This window comes from Canis aureus, chromosome 2 (assembly GCF_053574225.1).
Source record: "Canis aureus isolate CA01 chromosome 2, VMU_Caureus_v.1.0, whole genome shotgun sequence".
NCBI lineage: Eukaryota > Metazoa > Chordata > Mammalia > Carnivora > Canidae > Canis > Canis aureus.
Window position 1 is genome coordinate 19,881,410 of NC_135612.1, and position 12,585 is coordinate 19,893,994.

Sequence of the window (12,585 nt, forward strand, 5' to 3'; positions counted from 1 at the left end):
TCTTAGCCCAATCAAAATTTAGGCAATAAGTATACATATGCATTGAGCCCTAATAATGTTCTTGTCACAGCACTTCTTGCTGGGTGAACTTTCAGGTTTTCTATCTTATCCTTACACCTTTTTACCACTGAGTGACCAGCTATTAATTTGTGAAAAATAATTGTTACTATAGTTTTAATAGATGATAATAGTGCCAGCCTATGTCCTTCTCACCTGGTATATAAGCTTTTAAATAGGGATCAAGGTGGTAACCCTGTCAAAATTTCACACAGGTCTATGCCTCCAAAAATAATGCCATTTAATTGTGCCATCTTGCTATTAACAGGTCCTGGGGCTACTAGTGTTATACAGAACTTATGTTATAAAACGCAGATCACATTTGAGTGCTTCTTCTTAAATGACTAATGGGAAACAGAAAACCACTGTAATGCTACACTAACATATAAGGGCTATGGCTCCACTCACAAAAATCAGTCCAGCTTCCAGCTGGCAGAAAGCCCACAGCTCAAACTAAGTCCCAGATAGAGAAACCCTGAGAGAAAAAAGAAATTCTGACAGAGGAGTTCAAATAGTTTTCCTTTCATCTACTGAACTATATGAAGTATGGCATGTGTAAGGATTCTTCGAGGAAAAGATTCTATGTAAATGTTATCATTAAATAATAGTGGTGACAATCATAAAGAACTGAGTGACCCTAAAGCATAATATTAAAAGACAATGGAAAAATAATGATACCAATTGTGGAGAAAATCAATGTAAGAAAATGGCTTGATAGACAAGAAATGAGTGTAGAATTATGATAAATTTTCACTGCTGTGGGTTTGAGAAATTTCTAACACAACCCAGTCATGTATAGCTAAGTAGTATTTGTATTACTCCTCCTCAGTCTCCTTTCTACAACCCTGAAAAAGGCAAAATTTCTAAGATTATGAAAAAACACAATTAGCAAAAAAAAGTACTGCCAACCCAAATGAATTGGAGATTAGTACCTAGAGCATGATGTTGAGAATTCTAAGGTCATCTCAGGAAAATGAGGCCCATGATTCACTGGGGTTCATTATCATGGAGGAAGGCAAAATGAGACTAAAGGGGAACGCTTTATAGCGTCCAACACTGTAACCCTTGTTGAAAACCATCTAACAGGTACAGAGGTATTACTAGATTTGGAATCTTACAAAACTTAACTTTTATTTCAAACTTGCTTGCCTAATTTTTTTCTGACTGATACTATGTATTTCCTTCTTAAGCCACTGCATGCTAGTTTCCACTTTTATTATTCTATTCACATGAGCATTTCAAAGATCACCATTAGTCTCTACACCATTAGATTTGTTGGCTTTTTCTTAAGACTTGGCCTCTTGGCATTATTGAGATTTTTGGTAACTTTGAAATCCAATGCATGGAACTCTCTTCCTTTGTCGTCATGTGGCTTGATCCCCTTGGTTCTCTTTTGTCTGGCTTTTGGAATAATTGCCTTCTATCTAGTAACTCAGGCTATCATCTCTCCCTGCTTCTAGCTGTCCTGCTTCCTTCTGTCACACTGATCTTATTAAAACATTTATTTCATCCTCCTGGCTTTTTACTCAAAAGCCTTCTTACTTTTATGAGATAAAGGTTGAACACCTTATTCTGGACCATTAGGTTCTCGTATTAGCTACCTCCTGTAACAGCTTTCCAGTGGCTTGTCCCCATAGGAATTTATTTCTCACTCATGTAAATTCCAATTGCACATAAGAAGGGCCTCTGTTCCATTCAATCATTCAGAAGCAAGACAAACAGAGTTTTATGATTTTCAACATGAGTCCAAAATCAAGTCAGCAAATGAGAAAGACAGAAAGTAGAGGATTATATAGTGGGTTATTTTATTATATAGAGGGTATTGGTCCATTCCATTGGCCACTATAAGTCATATGTCCAGGATATCTGTAAAAGAGCTTGAAAAAAAAAAAGAGCTTGAAAAATGTGCCACATAAAAATCAATGGACTTATTGAATAGCTATGCAATCTTTGTCACAGTTCTACACAATCTGTTATAAACTAACTTCCAATCACTTCTTGGCCTTTTGGCTATGATCAAGTGTACAAACTAACTTCCAAACAATTCTCAAATTTCCATAAAATACAACTAATTTTTCCTTGATATCCTCAGCCTCTTTATACCATTTGTCAGCAAATAAGACTGCCCTTTACCTTAACTGGCTTCCTCTTCTCTGCACATCTAAATTCTATATACCTTTGAGAACTTAGTTTAAGTTTCGTATTACCCATGATGCTTCCCTAACTTACAGTGACCTCTGCTTCCTCAAAACAGACAGCACTGTATTCCATATTATTTACTGGAAGATGTTACTCCGAATATTAAGAGACATACTATGTATGCATATCCAAGTCACCAAATGAACTATAGGACAAACTTAGACTAAAAGGTAGTTGTACATAAGACAGCACCCAAAGGAATACTGGCTTGTTCCAAAATTAAGACCCAACTACATATATTCCTGTGCATTTTGTGAGAGTCCACACCACACTGAATGAGTATGCACAACTTTGAGAGTGTCTATCCATTCTATGATCTAACAGTTCCTCATTCTCTGGAAAACTCTTCAATTAACAGCAGTGTAGAGAAACTCTTACTTTAGTACAGGGTGACTCCCTCCTTCCTTTTCTATACCTAGAGGATACTAAGCTATTTTAAATGAGCTAGATGATGGGTAAAGGGAAAATTTATGTCTTGTGCCACAACAGACAAAGCCAGCCTGCAGAAAAAAAAAAAAAAGAAAGCATTTGTTCAGGGAGCAGTGACACAACAAAGAGAAATCTATGAAAAAGCCTGACAGAGTTCTACTTTCTGGTCCATCTTTCCCTGAGGCCTAATTTCATTTCCTTTCATTGGTTCTCAATGGCACCCCTATATCCACAGAGCCATTTTCCCTTTTCCCCTTTTACCATGTCAGCAATGTAGCAGAGAATCTTAGAGTAGCAAGTCAGAGATTCAGATTTGTGACTTAGGTAAGTTGTCCACCTCTCTAAATATCTGCTTTTTCATCTTAAAGATCTCATGAGGTTATGTAAGATACCCTGTATAAAATACAGTGGCTTAGACACAGCAGATACTCAATAAATGCCAACTATTATCCTTAAATATTGTATGTTATCTAATATGAAGTACTGTTGATTATAATGGATATCATCACTATAAGCCAATATCTCTAGAAACACAGATGCAAAAATCCTCAATATTAACAAATGGAATCTAACAATACATTAAAAAAATCATTCACCACTATCAAGTGGGATTTATTCCAGGGACACAAGGGTGGTTCAATATTCACAAATCAATCAATTTGAAACATCACATCAACAAAAGAAAGGATAAAAATCATATGATTATCTCAGTAGATGCATTAAAAGCATTAGACAAAGTATATCCATTCATGATAAAAACTCTCAATAAAGTAGGTTTAGAGGGAACATATCTGAACATAATAAAGGCCATATATGAAAAACCTACAGCTAACATCATCTTCAATGGTGAAAAACTGACAGCTTTTCCTCTAAGATCAAGAAGAAGACAAGGATGTCCATTCTCACCACTTTCATTCACCATAGTACTGAAGTCCTAGCTGCAGCAATTGAATACAAAAAAAGGGAGGGGGAAAGGAAGCATCCAAATTGGTAAGGAAGAAGTAAAACTGTCACTATTTACAGATGACATGGTACAACATATACACAACCCTAAAGACTTTTCCAAAACAACTACTAGAACTGATAAAGTCAGAGATAAAAAAAATTCATACATGGAAATCTGAATCTGTTGCGTTTCTGTACACTAGTAATGAAGTAGCAAAAAGAGAAATTAAATTAAGAAAGAGAAATTAAGAAATCATTTACAATTGCACCAAAAAGAATAAAATACCTAGGAATAAATTTAACCAAGGAAGTGAAAGACCTGTATTCAAAAACTGTAAAACACTGATGAGAGAAATTGAAGATGACACAAACAAATGAAACAATATTCCATGCTCATGGATCAAAGGAATAAAATAGCCCAGAAATAAACCTACCCTTAATGGTAAATTAGGTCATGTTCATTAATGAATGGTCAAGTAATTAATCGAGGGCAAAAGAAGCAAAAATATACAATGGGGAAAAGACAGTCTTTTCAACAAATGGTGCTGGGAAAACTCGAAAGCCACAGACAAAACAATGAAACTGGACAAGTTTATTACACTATACATAAAAATAAACTCAAAATTTGAGACCTGAAACCATAAAACTCCTGAAATAAAACACAGGCAGTGATTTCTTTGACATTGGCTGTGGAAACATTTCTCTAGATTTGCCTCATCAGCTAAGGGAAACAAAAGCAAAATTAAACTATTAGAACTACACCAAAATAAAAAGCTTTTGCACAGTGAAGGAAACTTTCACCAACAAAACAAAATGACAGCCTACAGAATGGGAGAAGATATTTGCAAATGATATATCCAATAAGAAGTTAATACCCAAAATATAAAAAGGACTTATATAACTCAACACTGAAATAATAAACAATCTTATTTAAAAATGGGCGGAGAACTTAAATAGACATTTTTCTAAAGAAAACATACACATGGCCAACAGACATATGAAAAGATACTCAACACCACTAATCATCAGGGAAGTATAAATCAAAACCACAATAAGATATCACCTTACACCTGTTAGGATGGGTAAAATCAACAACAAAAGAAACAAGTGTTGACAAAGATGTGAAGAAAAAGGAACCCTCATGCACTGTTGGTAGGAATGCAATCTATGTGGTCACTGGGGAAAACAGTATGGAGGTTTCTCAAAAAATTAAAAATACAATTACCATATGATCTAGTAAATTCCATTACTAGGTATTTCTCAAAGAATATGAAAACACTAAATTGAAAAGACATATGCACCCCTATCTTTATTGCAGCATTATTTATAATAGCCAAGATATGGAAGCAACCCAAATGTCTATCAAGAGATACATGGATAAAGAAGATGTAGGTAGTGTGTGTGTGTGTGTGTGTGTGTGTGTGTGTGTGTGTGTGTTTGAGCTCAGTAGACTATTATTCAGTCATTAAAAAGAATGACATCTGGCCATTTATAAAAACCTGGATGGAGTTAGAGGGCATTATATTAAGTGAAATAAGTCAGATGGAGAAAGACAAATACTATATGATTTCAGTCATGTGGAATTTAGGAAGCAAAACAAATGAATAAATAGAAAAAAAAGGGAAAAATAAAAATACACCCCTAAATACAGAGAACAAATTGGTGGTTGTCTGGGGAGGAGAGTCAGGGATGGGTGAAATAGATAAAAGAGATAAGAGTACATTCATCCTGAGGAATACCAAATAATCTATAGAATTATTGAATTATTGCATTGTACACCTGAAACTAATATAACAGTATATACCAAGTATAATTCAATACAAAAAAAAAGGAGAGAGAAAAGGAAAAAAATAAAAGACATAATCATGGGGACCTGGGTGGCTCAGTTGGTTAAGTGTCTGCCTTCAGCTGAGAGGAGCAGCCCAGGGTCCTGGCTCAGCAGGAAGCCTGTTTCTCTCTCTCTCCCTGACCCCATTCACCCCATTTGTGTATGCTTTCTCTCTTGTACTCTCTCATTCAAATAAATAAAATCTTTCCAAAAAAGTGAAGAAAAAAAAAAAAAGAGCACCAGGGAACCTGTGTGGCTCAGTTGATTGTCTACCTTCAGCTCAGGCTCAGGTCATGATCCCAGGACCCTGGGATCAAGCCCCAGGCCCATGTGGCTCAGCAGGCAGCCTGCTTCTCCCTCTCCTCCCTGCTCCAGCTATCTTGCTATCTCTGTTGCTATCTCTTTTGCTCTTTCTCAAATAAATAAATAAAACTTTAAAAAAAAAAAAAGACTTCATCTCTATACCAATATAAAATACAATGTGGAAAGATGTTAACTCAGGGTGGATGAAATATAGTCTTACTCTTATTCTTGAGCCTCCAGAAACTGTTCTAGGTTCCTTAGCAGGCACTATTCATAGATTGCTTCACCTAAAATCCAGTTACCAGGCCTGGTAGACCAGAGCTCTTGTGACTATTTTCCTCTCTTGCTAGAGACCTAGAAATTATAATTAGTATTAATTTCCAGGTGAGTTTTTTATCAGAAGAATTCCAAATGGTAAGTGTAAATTGAGTTTTTATCTTTAGAAAAGTAACACTTCTCCACTTAGCTCAATGCTTCTCAGGTTGGGATGACAAGCAATAATTATTTGAGAATGAAAACTTTTTTTATTCTGTTTTTCAATTTAGTGTGATAATTAATATGTGAAAGAGAAAAAAAGGACATCTCCATTCTCATATGTTAGTTAGAAATAGCAATATTGACAAGATCAAGTAACTGTTTTGATCATTAAATAATTACAGATGCTATAGAATTTTGCAATGGAATAAAATACATGCAAATGCCAAAATTCTGCGTTAGTAAGTCACTGCCTTAAACATATGGAAATTTAATTTAAGACAAATGCCTGAGAAGCATCTAATCATAGAAACAATACTAGTATCTAATGCATAAACAGTAGTAGGCTGAAAAAGAACAAAAATATACATAATACTTAACCATGTATTACATGAATAAAAATAGATATTTTTGACTTTTAAAGAATTGTCATATTGTCTAAGAAGTTTGCAGGAGTGCCAATAGCTAGTTCAAAGAGGAAAATTGTGATTTATAATTCTGTGGAAAAATTAAAGTCTTGAGTACTTGTATATTTTCTACAGATGTAATAAAAAACATCCCCCATGCAATTTGCCTCTACCTCTCCAGCCAGAGGAACAAAACAGTGCAATGAATATGTTGAAGATTTATTTTTAAAAAAGGCAAATTCACATCTAATATCATGGCATTACACTAGTTACATGTAAGAGGCAATAGCAAACCTTAGAGGCCTTGTAAAATAACAACTGTGTTAATTATTTCAACAAACATTTGTTGATCACCTATTTCTGGGTCATATGTGGAATGCTATGGAGTCCAAGGCAAATTAAAGTATCTCAAAAAGGTATGAAAAATCTTATTTCATTATGATTAATGAAGACCACGCCAAAGAGAAAGAAAAATAATCATAATAATCATAATGAGTAATACAGAGTCCTGGGTATTCCAATTTAGAACCTACTTTTAGCCTCTACCTATCTTATAGGACATGCAATCTTGGTCTTCTGCTAGCAGCTATGCAGGTGGAGAGGAAGGAAATCCAACTCACATATGAGAAGTATGCTTTTTTCACAATAACACCATCTGTTCTGTCTCTCCTCACTTTGTTAGGTCCAACTTTTCCAAAGAGCTCATCAGATATGAAGTTCACTGTCTCAAGATCCATCTAAGGTTCAAATCCATACATGAGATAATACAGACTAGCTGTTGTCTGAAAATGCTTGGCATGAGGAAAATAGACAACCATGGATGGAAACAAAAGATGACATATAACTGTGGGCCAAGTGGAAAGTCAAACAAAAGCTGAAATCTTCCCTACGGTAGCAGGCATGCTGCCTTCTACAAAAGAAGCTAGAATTTTGTTTTAAAAAAAATCACAGTACTGAGCAAATATTCAGGTGCTCATTATATTTTCATAAATACATTAAAGTATGGAGACAATTTCGTCCTGTATAACAGGAGTCAGCAAACTGTGACCCAAAGGCCAAGTCTGACCCTCTGCCTTCCATAAGTTTTGTAAATAAAGTGTTATTGGAACACAGCCACATTCATTTGTTTACATAGTCTATGGCTGCTTTTGCTAAAATGGTAGAGTTGAGTTGTTGCTTCAGAAACCAAATGACCAACAAAAGCTAAAATGGTTGCTAGCTGGAGTTTTCTGAAAAAGTTTGGTAACATTTGATATAAGAATTTGAAACTCTCTCATCCTCATTGTCAAACCTCCCTCTCCAATCTACATTTCTTCATTATTCCAAGCTTGGTGTTGCCTTCAAACACTCTCTGCTTTCTCTCCTCACTTGCTGAAATTTACCGCCCCTTATGTTCAGCAGGAGTCTTCAGAAAAGCCCATTTTTTAATGTTCTCTTGGATGAACTGAATTGCTGCCTTCTGGTAAAGGAGAATTTTTTATTGCATCAATTTCTTGGAAGAATCATATGGAAGCAATAGATGCAATGGTATACCATATGTATGGTAACATGAAGAACATGAGATTACCCAGCATTCCCAGGTCTTTGGTGAAACTGAGAGAAAGAGAAGAAAGGAATAAACATATATGCTGAAGATTTATAACTTCCATGAATCATTAAATGGATCTAATTCTATGTGTAAGATCCAATGAAACCTTCAGTAAATTCATGGGTAAATCTACTTGATATTCAATTTCCCCTTTAAGATTATAGTTTCACAGGTATCAAAGTAATGGAATAAAATTTTAAATGTGTTTTTTAAAGGGGGCATATTGGTAAGAGGATTAGGAAAGCATGACTATGGAGAAATCATGTTTATTTACTAGGGGCCACACATTTAAGCCAGTAATTATTTTTCAATCACTAATTATAAGACTCCTTCATACTTATTTCGCCAATATAAAAGAGATTAATAAGGAAGGGTATATATGCTTATAAGTATTTACTGAACATAAACCATATTCATAAAAGTCTAATAGTTGCTAAAACTAAAAGACTCAATTTCTACCTTTAGGAAGCTTAGAATCTACTGAACAAGCTAGAGCAAATAATCATTCCTTCACCCCTCAAAATGAGTTTTATAATAATAGAGACCAAAATCTCACTATATGATTCTCCTAAGGATACATACAACATTCCCCGCTCACAGGCTCAAACTTAAGCAATATGCTCCATCAGTACTTTGCTGGTGCTTTATTTGCATTAACTCATTTAATCCTTGACAGAACCCTATTAGGGAGTTACAGTCATCATACTTTGGATGCCTGGGTGGCTCAGTTGGTTAAGTCATGAACTTTACCACATGACTGAAAACTGGGTATAACATACTGGATTTCCCAAGAAACACAAAAGATGTTGGTAGCAGGCACAAACAGTAGAAAGCAAGGTCACAGGAAATATTGTAGCTGCCACAAAGAAGTCTTTTTCTTCCTGTACCCTGTGAATTCTTTATGTACCAACTCCAATTATTTCAGTGGTATCTGGGTTATTCACATCTCTTTTATTGCATTATAATCATGACTTCAGAGAGATCAAATGAGAGCAAGAGAGCAAGACCAGTCCATAAGTGTTAGAACACATTGGGAAAATATTAAGTCCCATATATACAGGACTTCCACACAGCAAATGCATGCATGGATATATAGATATAGATATAGATATAGATATAGATATAGATATAGATGACACTAAAACTTATATTTAATGTGGCAAGGTATGCATTTATATAATTATATTCTATATTATATAGATTTATAAACTACATATTTCAATGGAAATAATATTCTGTTTGCAGAAGTCCTTTGAGAACAGAATGTTAAGAAGCACCTGTATATGTTCCGTTGACTTGGGTTATTACCTGCAGAGGAGGATAAGAGCTGCCAAGCTGTGAACTGCCTAAGGGCCAAGATGTATATTGTCTCGCACTTAGCACACTACCTTCCACAATAGTCAATAAGGTTTTTTTTGGAAGCAAAATCATGACTTTTTACACTTTCATCATAAAAGCAAACTCTTTGCTCATTTGGCAAGTCCTTGTGTTTTGGTGAAATATGTTATATATATCACATATATTGTGTTGGCTGAGTATGACTTCTCAAGATGAAGTGCAAGATTTCAGGATTTCCAGTGTAACTGTGAAATTGAAGTGAATTTTCAATTGTTTATGACTCCAATGGGCCTGAAAAAAGAGAGAACCTTTACATACTCCAGACATTATGAGTGATCAAAGCACAGGTAGATCCACAATTTGTGAACCTGTTTTTTAGAGAATACAGCAAGAGCTAGGACTTGACAATTTATGAATATTTGCTCTTGAATCGCACTTGGTCATTAGTGAGATGAGACACCATTAGACATGGTTATGTCTCTCACAGTGAGATTTGAAGTTATTTGATGAGATCTACTTTGGATAAGACTGAGGCCACCCGAGATCATATGCTTTGGCTTACCAAGAACCAAAGAATTTGAACCCAAAACGAAACCTCATTGCCTTGCATCATATTCAAACTGAATTTTCCTTTCTAAAGCCAGACTCTATTTCTAATTGCAGTTATTTCATCCTATCTCATCCCCTATAATCAAAGTATCATTTTAAAATGTTAAGAAACTATATATGTCAAAAGTAATTGGAAATGAAACAAAATGTAACAATTTGATCTTTCATGAGTTAGTCTCCCTATCAAAATATAAACTAAAAAGGGATTTTATATCTGGCATACTCTGGATGTAATGCTAGCAAAGAATTGGAAAGAGAAGAAAAGTGGCAAAGGGCAGAAGGGGAAAAATTAAAAGTCTGTGTAGAACAATGATTGTTTACTTTAAATGCAAGGGATATTCTTTTGAAGTGAATATTGTGCTAAGTGTTAAGCCAAAACCAAAATTATATGAATGGAAAGAAAGTAAAGGCTTTGAGTCCCCAATGGATTTTTTAAATTCCTGTGGAAAGTTTGATGGGCTGTCTTTCTTCTTATAAATAAACTATTGTGGTTTTAAGACATGTGTTGCGTCTTGGTTTATTTAATTCTGAATAGCAGAAAGAAAGAGTCACTTGGTGGGTAATACACAATATATTGGCATTCAAAGTAAATACAACAGATCATGTTTAAATTAAAAAGAGCCTGCCTCAGAATAAAAGCCAAAAGGCAATATTTTTAAAAAAGGCATTGTGGTTGTGAAGAAAATCCAGTCTCTATAAAAATAATTTAAGCTAAATTATGGCAAGAGAAATGTTTCTAATATGAACTCAGCTTAGTAAGTTTGATTTCAATATTTTTAAACATTTTCTCTGTTATTTAAGAGGACAGAATGTACAGTCCAATTTTAAAAATCATTAGAAGAGAAATGGTTGTTGGATGTGTATTAACTAGAATCTCATCTAATTTATAAATTTCCAAATTTTTCCTCATCATTTCACTGACCTACAGCAAAGCAACCTGCAATAAAACGGTCTAAAAAATAGGCATAATATATGAATATTTTCTATTTAGAATAAACATATTTTTATTTTTAAAGTTACAGAGTCTTTGGCTTTATCTTAATTCTAAATGAATCTTTCTGCCCATGGTCCATCAAAATATAGGTATTTGAAAAATGTTTTTCAGTGATCTTAGTTTGCCCTCACCTGAGCACTGTTATATATACATATAAGATAAAGATAAAGATATAGATATACTCTTCCTTATCAGATTGTAGATATTTAAATCTACAAAACAATATGTGGAAAAAAATAAGAAAGGATTTCAAATCAAAGGAAAATTTAAGATAAATATGTATGTGTGTAACTGATCTCAAGAAAATTGTATTTCTAAATTTATACCAATTTTGAAAGCCTAATGAAGTTAATGCTTTATATAATATAGAATCCAGACAGATTCACTGAATTATAACTAGTTGTTACTCATCCATATATATTTTTCCCTTTATAGGGTAATAGCCCTCTATTCACTATCTATAATATTCTGGAGAGCACAGGGAAGAACGATAGTTAAAGAGGAGAGAAAAATTATACCCACACACAGAGAAACAAAACTAGGCCACCATCCAATCGTTTTAGGTCTCTTTGGATAAAAAGGCACAACATTTACATTTATAACTAATTTACAGCAACCAACCTCACAATCAAAATCAGCTTTTTTCTGCCCTTCTCCATTTTACAAGTTACATGAATTAGAAGCAAGTTGACCCCTATTAAAAACCACTCTTTGTTTGTAAGGTCCAAAATCACAGTCTTTCAATATTTTCTAGTGTTAGAAAATCAACATATCCATGTCTTCAATATGGCAAACTACCTTTTTAGGCCATTTTCACAAAATCACTCCAGCAGAATTGCTCCAAAGTAAACTCCAAAGGCCACCTGCATCAGAATCAATGGGACACATTTGGAAAATATAGATTCTGGTGCTTCAGCCCAACCCTGTAGTTAGAAGCTCAGCAGATGGGATCTGGACATCTACATGTTTTAAAAGTTTCTTGGATGATTCTTATGGGTATTCCATTTTGAGAATCACTTATAACAAGCATTCAGGGGTCACTGAGAATGAGGAAGTGGTGGGAAACAAAAGCTAATTTTGTGGAAATGTATAACTGAACAAGAAAAAGATTATATAAAATAACTGAAGATAGTCAAGAGTGCCTAAATCAGGGCTAAAAGATACAGAACTAGAGTTAAGAGATAGATGACAGATAAAAAAAAAAAAAACATGCCTAAGTAGATGCATAGATAGATATTCCCGATACACTAAGGCCAGTAGATATCTAAGGAAAAAACACATTTTTATAAACTGAGATGCATTCCCTCTTCCAGTGACTTGCATATAGAGGATGCACATTATCTTCATTTTAATTATATAATTGCCAGTATCTTACAAGACACTGTATAATCTTGTCATAAAAATTGTAAATTAA

At 34.3% G+C, this 12,585-nt stretch overlaps 1 protein-coding gene across 6 annotated transcripts in view; it reads left to right on the top strand.

Annotated features, from left to right (window-relative positions):
* Positions 1 to 12,585, top strand: part of LOC144293967 (uncharacterized) — a 1,010,193-nt gene that overhangs the window by 954,211 nt on the left and 43,397 nt on the right. For 3 of the 6 annotated variants that reach the window (XM_077865384.1, XM_077865428.1, XM_077865376.1), the window contains one exon: positions 7,325 to 8,276. The exons of the other annotated variants lie outside the window; for them this stretch is intronic. The gene's annotated coding sequence lies outside the window, so the exon portion shown is untranslated. Of the gene's footprint in view, positions 1 to 7,324; positions 8,277 to 12,585 lie in introns of those variants that run through there. 6 annotated transcript variants of the gene reach the window in all.